This window comes from Dasypus novemcinctus, chromosome 4 (genome assembly GCF_030445035.2).
Source record: "Dasypus novemcinctus isolate mDasNov1 chromosome 4, mDasNov1.1.hap2, whole genome shotgun sequence".
Classification (NCBI taxonomy): Eukaryota; Metazoa; Chordata; class Mammalia; order Cingulata; family Dasypodidae; genus Dasypus; species Dasypus novemcinctus.
In genome coordinates this window covers 95,560,403-95,578,524 of record NC_080676.1, presented here as the reverse complement: position 1 = coordinate 95,578,524, position 18,122 = coordinate 95,560,403, and the positions used below count along the sequence as shown (strand labels likewise).

Here is an 18,122-nt window from a genome sequence, read left to right as displayed (position 1 = left end):
GTAGTTTACACTCTCCCCCAGAACATTAGTGGGTTATGGCAGGATATATAATGTACAGCATCTGTCCCTGCAATATCATTTTGGACAAGTCCAAGTCCCAAAAACGCCCCCACATCACATCTCTCCTTCCTCTCTCTGAGACCTTTCTATTGAACTTCTTTGAGAATCTAGAATGCCTCTCCAGTAACCAAATATTAAGTTTAGCATAAGTTTGATATTTATTATTCCAGAGATAGAAAAAAATATTTAGAACTATTTCTTTCTCACCCTCTCTCCTTCTCTTTCTCTGTCTTTCTCTCTCATATACACAGACTTCTAATACTTCATTTACTATTGATATCAAAATCATATTAGATTATCAGTATCTGCTCGGTTCCAAATAAATTTGCTGAAAAATATCTAAAACAGTATTCATAAAAAGACTAATATCTCATAAAACATCTTTTCCAGGACTTTCATTATCAATGCCTGAATAGGTTAGTGTCCTTGCTTTTAGTTCTGACTCATATCTGCACTGCTCTCAGAATTCACCCATCATTCTGCCAAGATTAAATTTACTATATACAGTGTGTGGATCATTGATTAGAAACAATGCATTGACCACCATTAGGGTGTAATTCTGTGCCTTGTGTTGTATCAGGAACTTTGATTTATAGAGAAAAATGTGGCCCTTCATTTCCAGGGGTTTCTAAACTATATTAAGAGTACTGACCAACAAAGAAAAACTTAAATAACAATAGCATATGATAAATAACAAATGAATGGAAAGATAATAGGGCCTCATTAGCTTTTTCAGTAAGGGTAGCCATCATTTCAAGGAAGAGATTTATCTGAAACTGATCCTTGCAAATGAATGGGATTCAGATTGCAGAGGAAAAATGAAAATTTATTTTAGACGTGGGTAATTGTGTGAACAAAGGAAAGCAAGTAGACCTGGGCAAGGCACATTGTAAAGGATTGGCTTAGGAATAGGGAGCAGACCCATCTGGCCAGAAGAAACTTTAAGTAGAAAAATTGTAGGATATATCCATGAAGAACTAAGTGGAGTCTAGTTCATGAAGCTTCCTAATAGTAGTCTAAGGAAATAGAGTTTTATGTTATAGGAAGAGGGAAGATTTGAAGATCTTTTCTTCGTGTTGATAACGAATACAATGCTTTATAAAATTAACTTCTGTCAGAAAAGCAATAGAATTTCAAAACAGATGATAATACTGATAACTGAAATTTACCCAGCACTGATTGTGTTCAGGCACTGCTCTAGGTAACCAACATAAATTGTCTCATCTTTAAAACTCTTTAAGTACACTGACACTAAAATTATCCCCTTTTACAGGGAAGAAAATGCGACTAAGACCAGTTCAAAAATTTCTCCAAAATCTCTAAGCTAGTCTGATTTTGAGTCAGGATTTAAATTCAAGCAGTTAGTCTTTAAACTGGATTTCTGAAGGGAAAGAAATAAATTAATAAGTTTCTAAAACTAGTCTTTTGCAATAAATTGTTCTACAGTGCAGCTACAGTAGAAATAAGAAGGGACGACAGACAATGTGAAAGAAGTCAGATCAGATCCAACAGTGCTGTGAAAGTGCAACACAATTAAGGGATACAATTTTTTCAAGTAAGAATGTGTCCATATTACATGCATTTTCCTTGCCAGAACATGCTTCTTTCTTTTCTTGAATTATGTGGTCATGTAAACAACAGCCAGTTATCCAAGATTGGTTTAAAAAAATTTCAAGATAAAAACAATTTGCAGATATCTCAGAAAAGATTCATTTTGCCAGATTACTCTCTGGTGATGGTTTGATTTTGTCTGAACATTTTTCCCCCAATCTGTTTTTAGTAGAGATAATACAATGCAGTTCTTCAACAAGACTTCTTAAGAAAAAATTAGCATTGTCTTTATGTTTCTTAAAAGCATCTTTCCATCCAATTTTTTAAAGTTTCTATTTGGATTGGCAGAAAAGTAGCATTAAAAAAACCTGCCCACTGAAAATTTTTGAAAAGTTTCATAAAACAGTTTTCTATGGAAAAGTAACAATAAAAAATGAGTTCATTGTCTGATTTTTTTTCAGATATCATCTGTTTTCATTAGAAGAACACTTACTAAATAGCTTCACACATATAAGACCTAATTAGAAACATGAAAATCTGTTCTTGAAATAGATATTTGAAATACATTAAACCTGGCAATTTTTTTTTCTACCAGGAAGTTCCTACTATGGCATATAGTGTGTCTGATAAAAATCTATTGTTGAATGAGCAATGTAACTTTAATTTGGATACAAGTTCCAACGTTTTTGCATACCTATGTTAAAATGCAATTGACTCAAGCTTTGTTGTGGATGATCAGATAAACAACTTGGTCAAACAACACATAAGTCGAAATGTGAGTAAAGATCATATCACTCCTCTGCTTGAGACCCTGATACTGCTTTACTTTTCATTCTGAGTAAGGTCAAAATTCTCACAGTGATCCTGCTACTCTCCTTCCCACATTCTCTGCTCCAGATCTGTTGGCCTGTTTACTATTTTTCAAACTTCGTGCCATCCTATGTCCAGACATTAATACAGGATATTCACTTGAATGGGAACTGTCTTCAAAATGTTCATAAGGTTAATTCTCCCTTCTTCTGCAAGCATTTACTAGCATACATGAATAAAAACAGCTCTGACTATCCTATTTAAATATGATCTGTCATTCATTCACTATTTCTGATCTTCCTCATCTTGCTCCATTTTTAGCTAGTCTATGTCAATTATGGTCATCTAACAAATTAAAAAATTTACTTACATATTATTTTATTTTATAAGTTTATGACTCCCTTTGCTAAAATGTAAGCTCCTACAGAGCAGGAATGTTTGTTCTGTTCACTGATTAATCCTAAAAATCTAGTTCAGTGCCTAAACAGCAGGTTCTAAATTAATATTTGTTCTATGGAAAAATGGATGAATGAAAGCATCTTCACTTTCTACAAACAAAATTGGTTTCTAAATAGCAATCTGGTATTACAGACCTGCAATGTACACTCTCAATAACTTATCCTATTGGCCCTTTCTTCACCAAGGAAACATGAGTAAATATATTTCCACCAGTGCATATTTCTGCTAAGTGTTTGGAACAATTACTAGTTAACTACTGGATTTTATTGTTGAGATCTGAGGAGTGTTATTTTATAAAATGTCAATTAAACAGAATAAAGTGGATGTGCTTTTAAGTCGTACTCAACACTATTGCCTTTGGTAAGAAAAGATGCTAAAGAATGGCTTCTAAATCTCCAAGATAGGAAAACCAACATGATTTTCTTAACTTGTATGTTCTTTGAAATTATGCCTGCCTCATCTTTTAATGAAACTCATCAATGGCTTGACCCTTGTAGATTTTCAATAAATATTTGGTGATACTAGAATTCAATTTCAAAGTATCTTTTCTCTAGCATCCATGGAAGTGCAAGGTTTCTAAACTTTGGCTCTTGAGACTTAAGATCTTCAGTGGTATCCTGTCCTCTTCTGCCCAATGAGGAATTTTGGCTAAATAATATCAGAGCTCCCTTTCAATATGTTTCCTATTATTTTAGCACTTCTTCTAGATTATAGAATTCCTTGGAGAGAAGGGACTTGGAAAGAGATGATGAGTTGTGTTATTTTTTTACAAATTGCCATGTATCAATTACTGTTTCTCCTTAATCTGTGGTTTAAGGAGATATTCTCTTTATTTATTCACAGAATCTCACGAATTGTTTCTCATTATTTTGATATTATACCCTAAAAGGAAACAGTTTCTACAGAACAGATATTTTTCTGGCAGAAATTCAATGGCAAGAAAACAGTAAATTCTATTATTTTCAAGTCTGTGGTCAGAATATTGTGTGTTACAGGGTGTTATTTTATCTAGGGTAAGCAGTGTGAGCAAAAGATGGAGTGACAAGACTTAAATTGGATCTAGCTTTTGAGGATTTAATGGAAAACTTCTAGAATGAGAAAAAGGTAAAGAACATTTAATCAAAAGCATCTTTCTCTAATAATTATTTTTCTATAGTCCTTTCACTATTAGGCTAAACTCACATATTAGATTCAGAACTTTTCCCTCACATCCCATTTAGTTAGCCAAAGAAGTTGCCATGTTGCAATTGAAACTACAGATTCTTCTGTTGCTGAGTTCTTTTAATACTGTTCAATCAGAAGAATGATTTATTGAGTGCCTCTACAACTACCACTCTGTCATGAATGCCTGTCGATGTTCACAATGACTCATGAGATTTCTTCCTTAAGATTTGCTCATTCATGCTGCTTTCTGGTCTAAAAAGTAGATTATAGGGGAAAATAATTGCATTAAGCCTCCTCCCACAAAAACAAACACACAAAAACAACAGCAGCAAAATCTTAGAGCACACTTGTTCCTATGTTATCACCCCAAAATTTACCTCCCCATCTTGATGGCAAAATATACAAGATTTCTGATTCCCAAAGACTGGTTAATAAACAATTAAATTAATACCTATTTTTTTTCCAGAAACTAGGATAGGCTCTAAAGCAATTCTGTCCAAACAAACTCTCTGCAATGATGAAACTAAATGTATCCGTATTATATAATACGGTAGTCACTAGCTACACATAGCCATTGAGGATTTGAGATGTGATTAGTGTGAGTGAGAGACCGAATGTTTAATTTTATTTTATTTTAATTAATGTAAATATGAATTTAAATATTTACATATGGCTAGTGGCTACTGCACTAGACACTGGTTCTGGAGCAGGACCAACAAGAGCTCTTCCAGCAGAAAGCTTATTATCTAATGGACAGTTAAAGCCTCTTTTTCAACTGTTTTTATTTGAGTTGAAGTGGAAGCCATTGGCAGTAGAATCTATGTCATGGTGATAGGCTAGGGAGCAATGTTTTCATTAAACATATTTATCACAAGTGATAAATATGTATGTGTCTGTAAGAAACATAATAAAATGCATCAGTAGGTGCTCCTCAGGAAAATTCTTCTCCTGAATACCTTGAGAAATAATCCACCAGATCTTATTACCATCTAGTTTTGGCAACATGATTGGAATCACCAGGAATAAGACATCAAACAGAATGAATCTTGAAGGTCAATTTGAGGTCAACACAAAGACACAATTTTAATGTAAGTATTAAAAAATGGAATGGATGATTTTCTCACCACTAAAATTGTTCCAGTAGAGGTTGAGTGATAATGTTGAAGAATATTATCAGGTAAGTCATGAATCATGAAGAAATTGGATTAGAACTTGAAAAAATCTGTCCTTGTCCTTTTTACCCACTGAGAGCTTAGTTGCCTCATAAATAAAATAGTTACAGTGACATTGTCCAAAGGCCAGAAGACTAGATCTTCCAGTTTTAAGAATCATAACTCTTTGTCCTTTTCTGGAAGTGGCATTCTGTTCCTCATCTCATGAACTAACAAGGTTATTTTACTCTATCAACCAATATTAGTGATAATAATATTATATACCTTTTATAGATTTGTTCCCCACCTCACTTCCTCTGCCCGCTAACCATTAGCACCTCCTTACACTATAGCCCCTTTTAGCAGCAGCTCATGCTGCTGCCTCCCCTCACCCCTCCTCCTAGCCATTGTTATCTTCCCTCTCCAGCCGCTGCTGTTCTTCCCGCCAGTCCCACCCACATTGCCAACATGTAATCTGCCTCCCTCCATAGCCACTGCTTACCTCATAGCCATCCGCCCTTACCCACCTATCCGCCACCACCCCGCCACCAGCCCGCCCCAGCAGTAACCCCTCCCTCTCCCAACCCTATATAACCAAGTGCACTTCCTCAATAAAGTAGACCTGCGCACAGTCCTTGTCTCCGTGGCGTTCTTCCATCGCGCTACGCGTCCCCACCACACCTTGAGCTGCCTGCTGCTGGCTCAAAGGGCCTCCGGCCCCCCGGCAGCTCTCCCTGAGCCAACTGAACCCTGCCGCCTGCGGCGGGCCGCCCGACAGCATAGATTAAATAAGGTAGTAAAACTGAAAACACTTGGTCCCTCAATATAAGTGATTATCTACTTTTAGTACTATGAGCTCATTAAAGAAATTTATTTTTGAAAATAATAAAATTGATAAGTAAATTTGATTTACAAATACCCTTCATCACTTCATGGCTATTTGGATTGTGATTGTTATTGAAAGGAAAATTTTATTCCAAAGAGAGAAAGAAAAAGAGACACACAGAGGGAAGGATCAAAGGAATGAAGGAACAGAGGAATGAGGGAAGGAATGATATGGTTTAGAGAAGATAAATATTAAGACTGCTTTTTTTAAAAATTTTTATTTTTTGAAAGTTACTTAGATTACATAAATGTTACATAAAAATATAGGGGATCCCACGTGCCCCGCTCCCCACATTACCCCAACTTTCACACATTAACAACATCCCTCATTAGTGTGGTACATTCATTGCAATTGATGTACACATTTTGGAGCATTGCCACCTAGCAAGGATTACAGTTTACATTGTAGTTTACACCCCCCCATTCAATTCTTTAGGTTATGGCAAGATGTATAATGGCCTGTATCTGTCATTGCAATGTCATTCAGGACAGTTCCCAAGTCACCAAAATGCCACATGTTACTAATATTTTTCCCTCTCTCTACCCTGAGAACCTCCAGTGGCCACTGCCTCCACATCAATGATATAATTTCTTCCATTGGTAGAATCACAATAATTCTATAGTAGAATACCAGTAAGTCTACTTTAGTCCTTAGTTCGTTCCCCAATCCTGAGGACTCTGGGATGGTAATGCCCACTCCCCCTCTAATTGAGAGAGGGTTTTGATCCCATAGAGCTGATGAATGGGACTCTCTTGCTTGCAGTTGTAGACTCTCTCAGTTCCTTGGTATGGTGCTTGTCCATTCTCACCTCCTTGTTAGTTGTCCTGGGTGAGACCATTGAACTGTTGAGTAGGTTGCAACTCTGTTGAGATTCAGGGAGGAGTAGAGTAGATGAAAGAGGGGGCATTTGGGGAGTAATGGAAGTGTTGTACATGATCTTGCTCTGATGGACACAGGCCATGTTAAATTTCATCAAAATTTATAAAAGTGAATGGCCCAAAATTTAAACCATAATGTAAACCATTGACAATGGTTAGTAGCTATGAGACTGCTTTTAAAGAATATAAGAGGAAATTATTAAGCCATAGCGACTAATTATATTTGTAGGTATTCCACATGAAATTTTTCTTATAATTGGGGAGCTTTCAATGGACATGAAGATAGGTATTGTGTGTGTAAAAATATTGTGTTTGTGTTACCTCATTTTCCCTTTCATCATTCTTGGCTAATGTATGCAGTACATTGTATGATACAATCGCAGATCAATTTTGTCAAGTAGGAAAAGCAGCTGAGCTTATCCAAACAGGCTTTTTAGCTGCAATGTGCTTCATTTTTTAGTTAACTGATGGAGAAGATTGTATGATTTTGTAAGTTTAGGTTAGTTTTATAGAGAATTAAAAATAAAACATACAAGAAAAACCCTCAATAATCTAATTATAAAAACCAAGGAACAAGCTTATATGGAAAATCAGAAACTTGTATGGAAGAAAAAATCAATCATCTCAATAAACTGGTCCAAATGCATACAGTTCAAATGCTTTAGGGCAAAACATTAAAGAAACACTATCAATCTGGTTTATTTAGATGTACTAGAAATTGGAGAGACACAGGAGCATGGTGATTTCAGATCACAAGGTAAAGAACTATGTCTTAACCCTGGGAAAGTTTACCGATTTTTAAAAAAATCAAACATAAATGTGGAGATATGTTTTCTTGCACTCACATTATTTTCTTTGAAAGAGGAGTAGAAATAACTATGTAACTGAGTTGACCAGAATTTGGTAAATGTTACTTAAATCCTTTCACTAATAAAAGATAAAGCAGTTCCAGTGTTCCTCAAGAAAATGAAGGCATTATTTGGCTTAATTAAAATATTTTGGGGTAGCTTGCAAACAAATCGAAAAATTCTGATATATTTGAAAAGACTCTTTTTTGTTCCATACTATTAATACCCCACAAGGTAAGATGTGTAAATACTGTTGTCCACATTTCATTTTATAGAAAATAAGGCACAAAACATTATAAATGACTTGTTCATGTTTACATATGAAATCAATGACAAATGTCACTTTTATCCTTATAAAAAAAGAAAAAGTATAAAGAAATAGAAAGTTGTTTTTCACCATTGCACCGGTACATTCAAATGTACTTCCTAACATCCTCTAATGCTAATGTTTGCCTTCTGTCAGAACAATCGGGTATCACTTAATAAAAATGATCTTGAATATTTAAGAAATATAGAAGAGAGTAATTACTTGGATTTCTCCCCTTTTCAATGTGTTCTACTTTCATTATTTAATTTTTGTTGATTTTTTTCTCTTTGGAGCAGTTGTGGTGTGCCTGTGGGTGTGTGTTTCCTATCTTTGTTTGGTTAATAAAATCAAATCTGATGTTAGATTTGTGTTACTTTCAGAGCTATTAGGTAAAAAAATTATATTTTTCATCAATATATAGGCAACTTAATAGACTATGACCCTACAAAATAATAAAATAAGATGACAGGGCTTTTAATAATTATATGTTCATTTTTTAAAGTGGCAGCCAAGGTTGTTTTCATAGTGAAGTACTAAATGCCACTATTCGTTGTTCTGTCCTAATTCTCTGTAAATTTATATTTGAAAAGCTCCAATTATCTAATGAAATCATTTGGAAATCATTTATTGAAATTAGTAGTTTTCACAAAACACTTAGCTTTCCCTCTCATACTACCAACAAAAATCTGTTCTTCACCAAGTTTTAGTGTACATCAATGAGTAGTTGCAGAGATAATTCTTTGGCCTTTGGGCAATTTTTCATAGCAGAGGGCAGTGTCATTTGAATTTAAATTATCCTGCATTTCAGGTCAAGGGTAATAAACAAGCTCAACTAAACAGTCATTCCATTTTTTATTAGCTGAATATAATCATAAGCACTTACACTCAAAGCCTTCATGTGAATTATAAATAACACTTTTAAGTTTCTCTTTAAGGGAAAAGCAAGATTTCTGCTGTCAATGAAGAAGTGAGTATAGTTAAATAACATGATCTGTTTACCAAAAGTGCCTGCCATCCAAAGGCTTGGAAAACGGGAATTGGCTTGACAACTCGTTATGAAAAAAAAAAGGTAGTCTACAAAATAAAGTGTCCAACTGAACGGCCAATTACTCACTCCAGAGACCCCCACAAATCATTTGGGCAAAAGTCACTGTAAACAGACTTATCTGAAGGTCAATAGTGGTGGTCTATGATGCAATATGAAGAAAAAAATACACAGAGAATTCAAAGTACCCTCCTTGCTATTTCCTTAACTTCAAACCAAAGTACCTTTTTATTTACAATTAACCCCACATCTATCCCAATTCATTTTAATTCTAACTGAGAAGTCATGTAGAGATCACATCTACTCTACCTGGCAGAATTTGCACTAAGACCTAAGAAATTCCAGCAGCAATCAAAATAACTCAAGGGTAAGTAAATAATACATTCTAAGCTTGCCCCTAATTTAGGTGATTGTACAGACCTATATCACTAATTGCTTTATGCACATGACCTACTGTTCTCTGTGCAAGCTATTTGTGTGTGTGTGTGTGTATAAAAGTTGGTAATGCATCTAACTTCAGAAATGAAAGTGCTGACGACTATGCCCCTGCTCACCTAATTCTGTATATGTATACATGCATAAAGATGGCATTTAAAATATTTAAGTAAAGGTTATCAGCATTTAAGAAATGTAATGAGGTCACCAGGCAAAGGAAAAAGTCACAATCTGTATGCTATGCAAAGTGTAATACAAAAGTTTCCTTTTTTTCAATCCCTATCCTAAATAGCTTCTGGTCTGGGATGACTTTAATCCAGTGTATACAAAATAATCTCCAACTTCACTGAAAGCCTCCATTTCACCTGGATTAAAATTCAATCTGCCTGCTATTTTATTTCATAGTCATTCAAATGCTGAGACAAAGATGAAAATCTGTTTTACAAGTTGTGTACACCTCAGTGACAGTAATAATAATCTATTGGAGTTCCATTTCATTTCAAATCGACCAAAACTATGTTCAGACCTGAAGATCACTTGATTTTGTACAAATGATTAGTTCCTGACATAGAGATTACCAAATGGTCAATACTTACATAAGGAAATCACTCCCATACTTGTATAAATGCTGGTGAACTCTATTATGTAGTTAAAAACAATCTCAAGAGTCAAATTGTCTCTGTTCCAATCTTGAATTTGTTGTTGCTTGTTGCATCACACTGGGCAAAGTATTTAACCTCTCTTAGTCTCAATTCCTCATCTCCAAATGGGTAAAACCGTAGTACCTATTTCAAAGGACAAATGTGAATCAGATAATTTCAATACAGTCTCTTAGCAGAGTGTCTGGCAAATAGCACTTGTCAAATGTTAATTTAAAATTTTGTTGTTATATTGTGAACTGAAAAAGATATAGCTATTTTTAAGCAATTTCTTTTACCCTTGTCTTCCAAATATAGCTTCCCTACGATCAACTTTTTCAGCTGCTGTGTTTTGCCTAATTGATGCTTGGAGTAATCTAGTTTTAGTGAAGTACATCAACATAAATCATGGGACATTTTATATTCTAACCCAGGGGTCAGCCAAATGTTTTTTCGTAAATGGACAGATTGTAAAAATTTAAGCTTTGAGGGCCATATAGTTCCTTGCAACTAATCAAATCTGTGGTCATAGTGCAAAAGTAACCATAGGCAATATTAATGATGGGAAAATGAATGGGCCAGGCTATGTTCCAATAAAACTATATTAATGGAAATTGAAATTTTAATTTCACATGATTTTAATGTGTCATTTAAAATTATTTGTCTTCTGATATTTTTTCCCTACAACTAAAAAGCATAAAAACCATTCTTAACTTGCTGATACATACATACAAAACACCACCACCACCAAAAAAATACAGATTTGGCCCTCAGACCATAGTTTATCAACCCCTGTTCTAACACATTTCTATTAACACTCTTGAACTGATATACCTTGTATTTAAAGATGTTATATATAACTCCTTTCAAAAATTCTTGACTACTTAGTAATCAATTTAACAAAAAATGCCATATTATTGACTGTATTATTAGTCAGCCAAAGGGGTGCTGATGCAAAGAACCAGATATCTGTTGGTTTTTATAAAGGTGTAGAAGCTTACAGTTTTGTTGGTTTTTATAAACGGGGTAGAAGCTTACAGTCACAAGCCCCTAAAAAGTCCAATTCAAGGTACAATTAAGAGGTACTTTCTTACCCAAAGTCATTTGCCACATGTTGAAACAAGTTGATGGGTGATGTCTGCAAGGGTTCAACCTTCCTTAAGGCTCTGTGTTCCCAGCTTCTTTTGATCCCAGTTTAGGCAGGCATAAGACTTGTCTCTTTCCCCAGGGCACATTTCTTTCCCGTCTCAGCTGCTCTGTTCTCTTCACAAGGTCTGCTGTAGACTATCAAGTTCATCTCTCTTCCCTGGGCCTCTGCTACGTCTACTGAGCTGTCTCTATTCCTCTGTGTGTTTCTCCTGTGTATGTACATCTCTTGCCTTCTAGACTGATTATCCCTTTTTATAGCCCACCAAGGAGGGCGGGACAAAAGGGCAGGGGAATCAACCCTGCAAGCTCTAATGACATGGTTGAATAAAAGTCCTAATCTCGTCATAATCAAAGGTATCTCAGCTGAATCTAATACAAACAAAGGGTTGTCACACCCAGAGGAACAGAACAGTTTACAAACACAATCAAATATCTTTTTTGGAATTCATAAATAACATCAAACCGCTACATTGACAGAGGATTATATGGTCTTATTGATATTAATAGTCCTAACTGCTAACAATGTTGAACATTTCTAAAACAATTTAGCACATTCCTTAATTTTATTTCTCCTTAAAGCGTATAAATAAAGTAAAGGCTATCTTTAGACATTGGTACTAAGATGGCTTATAGAGAATTTTGGCCTGATCAATTTAGTGAAATGTCAACTCTGGAGTTGTCAAATGACAGAGCCATTGGAAGAAACTAAGGGTAAATAATTGGAAAGATAAAAGATTTGGCCAGAAAAACAGTGAAATCTTGACCCTGATAGGGAAAAGGATTGGATATGTATAATATGACATTTGAACTTTAGTAGCTAACACTGACTGGCTCATTAATATGTGGCTTCATTTGAAAATATGGATTATTTGATGTGGAAAAATAAGCAAAGGAGAGATCACCCAATAAATAAAGGGGTTCTATACTCTACATCATCTCTGCTCTGGCTCTTTAGGGAGTCTCTGGGAGGTTTTATGAGTATGTTACCTCAGAGGTCTTTAACAAGGGAACTAGGAAAAGAAATGATGATACCAGGAGATGAAGGAAATGGAAGACTGAAAATGTTACTCGGGTCTATAGAAATTTTTGCTTGGAACTTTCAGAGCCTGATGGTCATTGAGGACCATTAAAGAGTTTTATTTAACTTCTGCTGTATAAAGTTTGCACAGGTTCAAACTCAGAGTATAGATAACCTGCTTAGGAGAACACCTGTAATTCCCTAAAATACGCATTGGTAAATTACATGCCAGAAGTCAAATCCTCCCACTGTCTCTTTTTGAAAATGAAGTTGTATTGAAACACGGCCATGCTCATCATTTACGTATTGGTGATAGTTGCATTCATATCACAATGGCAGCGTTGACTATTTGTAACAGGAACACCACGGCTCACAAAATCTAAACTATTTATGTTCTAAAGAAAGTATCTCTTTCCAGAAAAAACTTTGTGACTCCTGCCCTAAAATTTTGCTACTGGAAGGGTGGTCTATATACCAATATCACCTGCATTACATGGAAGATTGCTGGAAATACAGAATCTCAGGCCTCACTTCAAACCTGAGTCAAAATCTGCATCTTAACAATATCTCCACGTAACTCATAACCACATAAATGATTGAGAAGTACTGCATTAAAATAATTTTTTTCTGGCAAATACATGAAAAATGGAGATGTAGGCAGACAAGGTATTTACCATCTTCTGTCATTTACTGGTGAGGATTAGACCCTAGTGTTCTCCCAGGCAGATTTTATATCTTGCTATTCATAAAGGTCATGCTAAATAGTCCAAAACATCAAAATTCTGAGGTGGAGACTATTACAAGATGTTAAAATTAAGGTTGAAATATGTTTAGTAATAGAATATTCTAATTTATCAATTACCATCTATGGGTCTTAAAAGAAGATGGTCTTTAAATTATCAGTAGACAATGAATATATCACAACTAGTGTATATTTCCCATTCAGATACTGTCTAATTTAAATGCTGTTCAGAGGCAATATTTTTTTAAAAACTATTTACACTTTTTAAAATTTAATCAGTGAAGAGTTTATTTTTAAACTGCATTCTCTTAATCAGATTTAAATACAGAACTCGGCATCTTGGCACAGGTACATGTTTAAAAGGGAAATAAATGCACTTTTTTTGACCGATGGAAATGTAGTCCTATTTAATAGGTATTTTATATTTCATATTTTATTATTAAACTTAGTCCAGTATATGCACATTTTCAATGTCATGAATATAAGGCATGAATGATGTGACAAGTAATTTGCATTTATATTGTAGCTTTCAAATCCTTGGGATCTCAAAGCAAAGCATAAATGCTTATAACTATGCAATTAAGAATTCACTTCTAATTACTCCTACTTAAATGTGCAGTCTCTTTTTAATCACAACATTTTTACACTGTAGTTAAGAGCTCTGACAGAGCCTTAGCCTTATCTTGAAAGCATGCAAATTTCATGACTGGGTTTTTTTATGAAGCTACTACGTTTGTCAGGGGAAACATGATCACAGATATGTAACACCAATAACAAAATTGAAGACATAATAAAATTTTAAAAGCATTGTTCTCTGGATTAGGTAATCATCCAGACAGCACACAGATTCAAGTTCAGCCCTGCAGCATGCACAAGGTTTAAGCAAAGATATACCTCTGCTATAACACCAGCAAGTTAAGAGCTGAGATCTGAAAACCAGCTTGTAAACGTATGCTGGCCTGTTGTAAATCTGTAGCTATTGGAGCTACAATTGCTAACACATGTGAGATTCCTAGTTTTCTTGTATAACCAAGGGACCAGTAAATAACACGATGTTAAAAATTTGAAATCCTGCTTCCAGCGGAAAGCACAATTTGGCTGCGACATATGGTTCTGGAGGATTGCAGCCTCATAAATGGAGCTGAGGAAAGAAAAGCAATTCTGTGAAGGTGGTTGCAGCTAAAGAGAAGGCCCTGGTGACAGCCATCTACATAACTGACTGCAGTAAAGTAGGAAACTCCATTTTCAAAAGCTGATTAGAAAGAAGATTTACTAAGAACTGATGGTGAGCTGGGGGCCAATGTAAAGCAAATAGACAAGGCATAGTTCATGCACTCTGACAGGCTACCAATAACAGAATTTGGTGGTGCCAGAATGAAACAAATTTCAACTTTTAAAATCCACAGTCAATCATGAAGAATTAGGATAAGAAGTTAGAAGTTCTTAGATTTTCAATCAAGTACTAGTTGTGTGAAAAATGATTTTAAAATAGACCATCCATTTAAGACACAAATACTGAATTATTTCCATTGTGCTCACCCACAATGATTAAAATAATAATAACAACAATAATAATAACCATAAAGGAGTGTTGAGAAATGAGACAATGCTTTGTGCATGGAGGAAAATCACAGGATAAAGGGTGGAGGATAAAGAACTGAACAATAGGATATGCAATTTTTATGTGGAGTGCTATGGGAGCAGAGCATAACGACTGTTTAATTCTGCTAGGATTTGGGGAAGATGCGATGACATTTCAGCAGAACTTGGAGTATCTGTAGTATTCTATAAGGTACAATGTTGGGGCAGGGATAGTATCAGGGAACAGAAACATTCAAATATGAATATTCACACAAATTGTGTAACCTTGACTTCATACATAAGCATTCAGAGTACAGACTCAAAAGTCAGATATTTTCTATTCATTTTTAACTCTGACTTTGGACAAGTTATTTAACTTCGCTGAGTCTGATTTTCCTCATCTCTGTAAAAGGGAAAAGAACAAAATATACCTCTGAGGGTTGTTATGAGGACTTGATAATAATTAATGTAAAGCAATTAGAACTTAGATACATGATGAATGTTCAATAAATCTTGGATAAATTATTTTCTCTTTTATTCTCTCTTTAATTATATCTAAAGCCTTTCTCAGTATATGGTCAATGACATAGCAAAATAATCCTGCTATATGTTTTTAGGAAGCCTGTCCCAAACTCCAAGAGAGAATGGTGATGACGCTGACATTTGACATAAATAAACACAAATACCCTCACCATCTTTAAGAAAATAGCCTGCTTCTTTTCCCACTTATATTTTTACAATAATCACATAAGGTAGATAATATTATTATTATCCCCATTTTACAAATAAGGAGGCTAAGACTTAGAGATAAAATAATTCTACAAACTCAAAGAACCAGTAGTCAGTAAATCCATGACTAAAACGTAGGTGCTCTAATGAGAGAAACCAACTCTTAATCGTTTTACTGAACTGTTCTAAGGTGAAGTAAGGTCCAAAGTAATCACTCACACCTCAATAAGTGAAGCATGAGGGAAGCATTTCCCGCAGATAGGTGGCCTAGGCATTCTGAAAAACACCCTTAGCTAAAAGTCCTAAAATTCTGGTTTAAAAAACATACTTAATCGCAATAAATAGTTGTCAGAAAAGAAAAGAATCTGAAATCAAGAATTACATGAAAACAGGAATTCTAGGAGATATAGATCAACAAAACCAGCTTTCAACATAGAAATTTTTATTAAATACTGGAAATATTGAGCTACAATTTGGATGACAACATGGTGCAGGGCAGAGAAGGAAAACCTAAAGCTCACCAAAGATGAGGCATCTAATAGGAAACTTGTACATATGACTAAGGTCCCCAGTGGAAATCAAGAAAAGAAATGGATTAAACAACATACTTTTAAACAACCAGTGGGATAAAGAAGAAAGCAAAAGCAAAATTAGAAAATTTCTTGAGGTGAATGAAAATGAAAATACAACGTACCACAACTTATGGAATGCACAAAGGCAGTGCTGAGAGGAAAATCTATAGCTCTAAGTGTTTACATTAATAAAGGAGAAAGACTTCAATCAGAAACCTAACCTTAAAACTGGAAGAAGTAGAAAAAAGAGGATCAAACTAGCCCAAAGTGAGCAGAGGGAAGGAACTAACAAAGATTATAGCAGAGTTACCGGCATGTAAATGCATTGCCTTCCCCCCAGTGTGGGACATGACTCCTGGGGATGAGCATCCCTGGTGCCGAGGAATTACTACCAAGTACCAGCTGATGATGTAACTAGAAAATGACCTTGAATAAAAGGGTCAACTTGGACCAGCAGAATATCTCAATCTACATATAATACCAGGAGTTAAAAATGCTTTTTGACCTGAATAAATAGGGGGAAATGGAAAGGACAAATGAGTTTACATGGCTATGAATCTCCAAAAAGAGCTGGGAGGTTATCAGAGGGGTTGCCCTTATGCACACCTCAGCAGAGTCCAAGGGCCAGATAAAGTAGATACAACCCTGGGTGTTGGTTCTACTGAGAGCTACAGAGACCCACAGGTTCTATGGTCATGGCAGATGGAGTTCAGTGTCATGTCAGTTGGCTCTACTTTGGAGTTTGAGTTTCTGTGTGATGGAGCTGGACTCAGATGTGATCTTTGTTCACAAGCCTCTCCTGTTACTTTCACCGGAACTGTAGTTGTTGTTGGGGTTTAATGTATACCCAGGGGACCTGAATCTCTGGACTGACCATGTGAAAGCCAGGCCCTGAGCCTCAACAGACTTCAGCTCCTACACTCTGGTTTATTGGACTTATCCCACTCAGCTAACATGGAGGTGAAGAAGCTCAACCACCCACCAGGGAGCCAAGAGTGCCTACAACTGAAAGCAGGAGGATTGCATCAGCATCCATGTGAAATCTAAGCCCCCTCTTGATATAGATGTGGAGTGGACACAACCATTCCAAAGTCCACAGGATGGAGGAATAGAGTATGGATTAGAGTGGATTTACTGATATTCTATTCATGAACTATTTTTATTAGTAATCAAAGAAAATGTGGCATTGGAGTGGAGAAAGTGGCCATGGTGGCTGCTGGGGGTAGGGAATGGGAGGAAGAGATGAGATGTGGGGGCATTTTTGGGATTTGGAGCTGTCCTGGGTGGTGCTGCAGGGACAGTTACCAGACATTGTATGTCCTCCCATGGCCCACTGGGTGGAATGTGGGAGAGTGAGGCTATGATGTGGACCATTGACCATGAGGTGCAGCAGTGCTCAGAGATGTATTCATCAAATGCAATGAATGTCTCATGATGATGGAGGAGAGTGTTGTTATGGGGGGAGGAGTGGAGTGAGGGGAGTGGGGAGTATATGGGAACCTCATATTTTTTAATGTAATATTAAAAAATAAATAAAGACAAAAAAATAAAAAATTAATTAATTAAAAAATTTTAAAAATTAAAAAAGATTATAGCAGAGTTAAATGGAATTGGAAAAAAAAAAAAAGAAGGAATCACCAAAACTAAAAGTTGGTTTTGGGCGGTGGACTTGGCCCAGTGGTTAGGGCATCTGTCTACAACATGGGAGGTCCGTGGTTCAAAGCCCAGGCCTCCTTGACCCGTGTGGAGCTGGCCCATGTGCAGTGCTAATGCGTGCAAGGAGTGCCGTGCCACGCAGGGGTGTCCCTGCGTAGGGGAGCCCCATGTGCAAAGAGTGCACCCCATAAGGAGAGCCGCCCAGTGCAAAAGAAAGTGCAGCCTGCCCAGGAATGGTGCCGCACACACAGGAGAGCTGACACAGCAAGATGACGCAACGAAAAGAAACACAGATCCCTGTGCCGCTGACAACAACAGAAGCGGACAAAGAAGATGCAGCAAAATAGACACAAAGAACAGACAACCGGGGTGGGGGGTGGGAAGGGGAGAGAAATAAAATAAATAAATCTTTAAAAAATAAAAAATAAAAAATAAAAAAATAA

At 35.9% G+C, this 18,122-nt stretch overlaps 1 long non-coding RNA gene across 1 annotated transcript in view; it reads right to left on the bottom strand.

Annotated features, from left to right (window-relative positions):
- Window positions 1–6,321: 6,321 nt before the first annotated feature.
- Window positions 6,322–18,122, bottom strand: part of LOC131278349 (uncharacterized) — a 68,840-nt gene continuing 57,039 nt past the window's right edge. The window contains exons 2-3 of the long non-coding RNA XR_009185688.1: window positions 10,191–10,379; window positions 6,322–6,943 (exon numbers count right to left, since the gene is read on the bottom strand). This is a non-coding gene — a long non-coding RNA (uncharacterized lncRNA). The remainder of the gene's footprint in view (window positions 6,944–10,190; window positions 10,380–18,122) is intronic.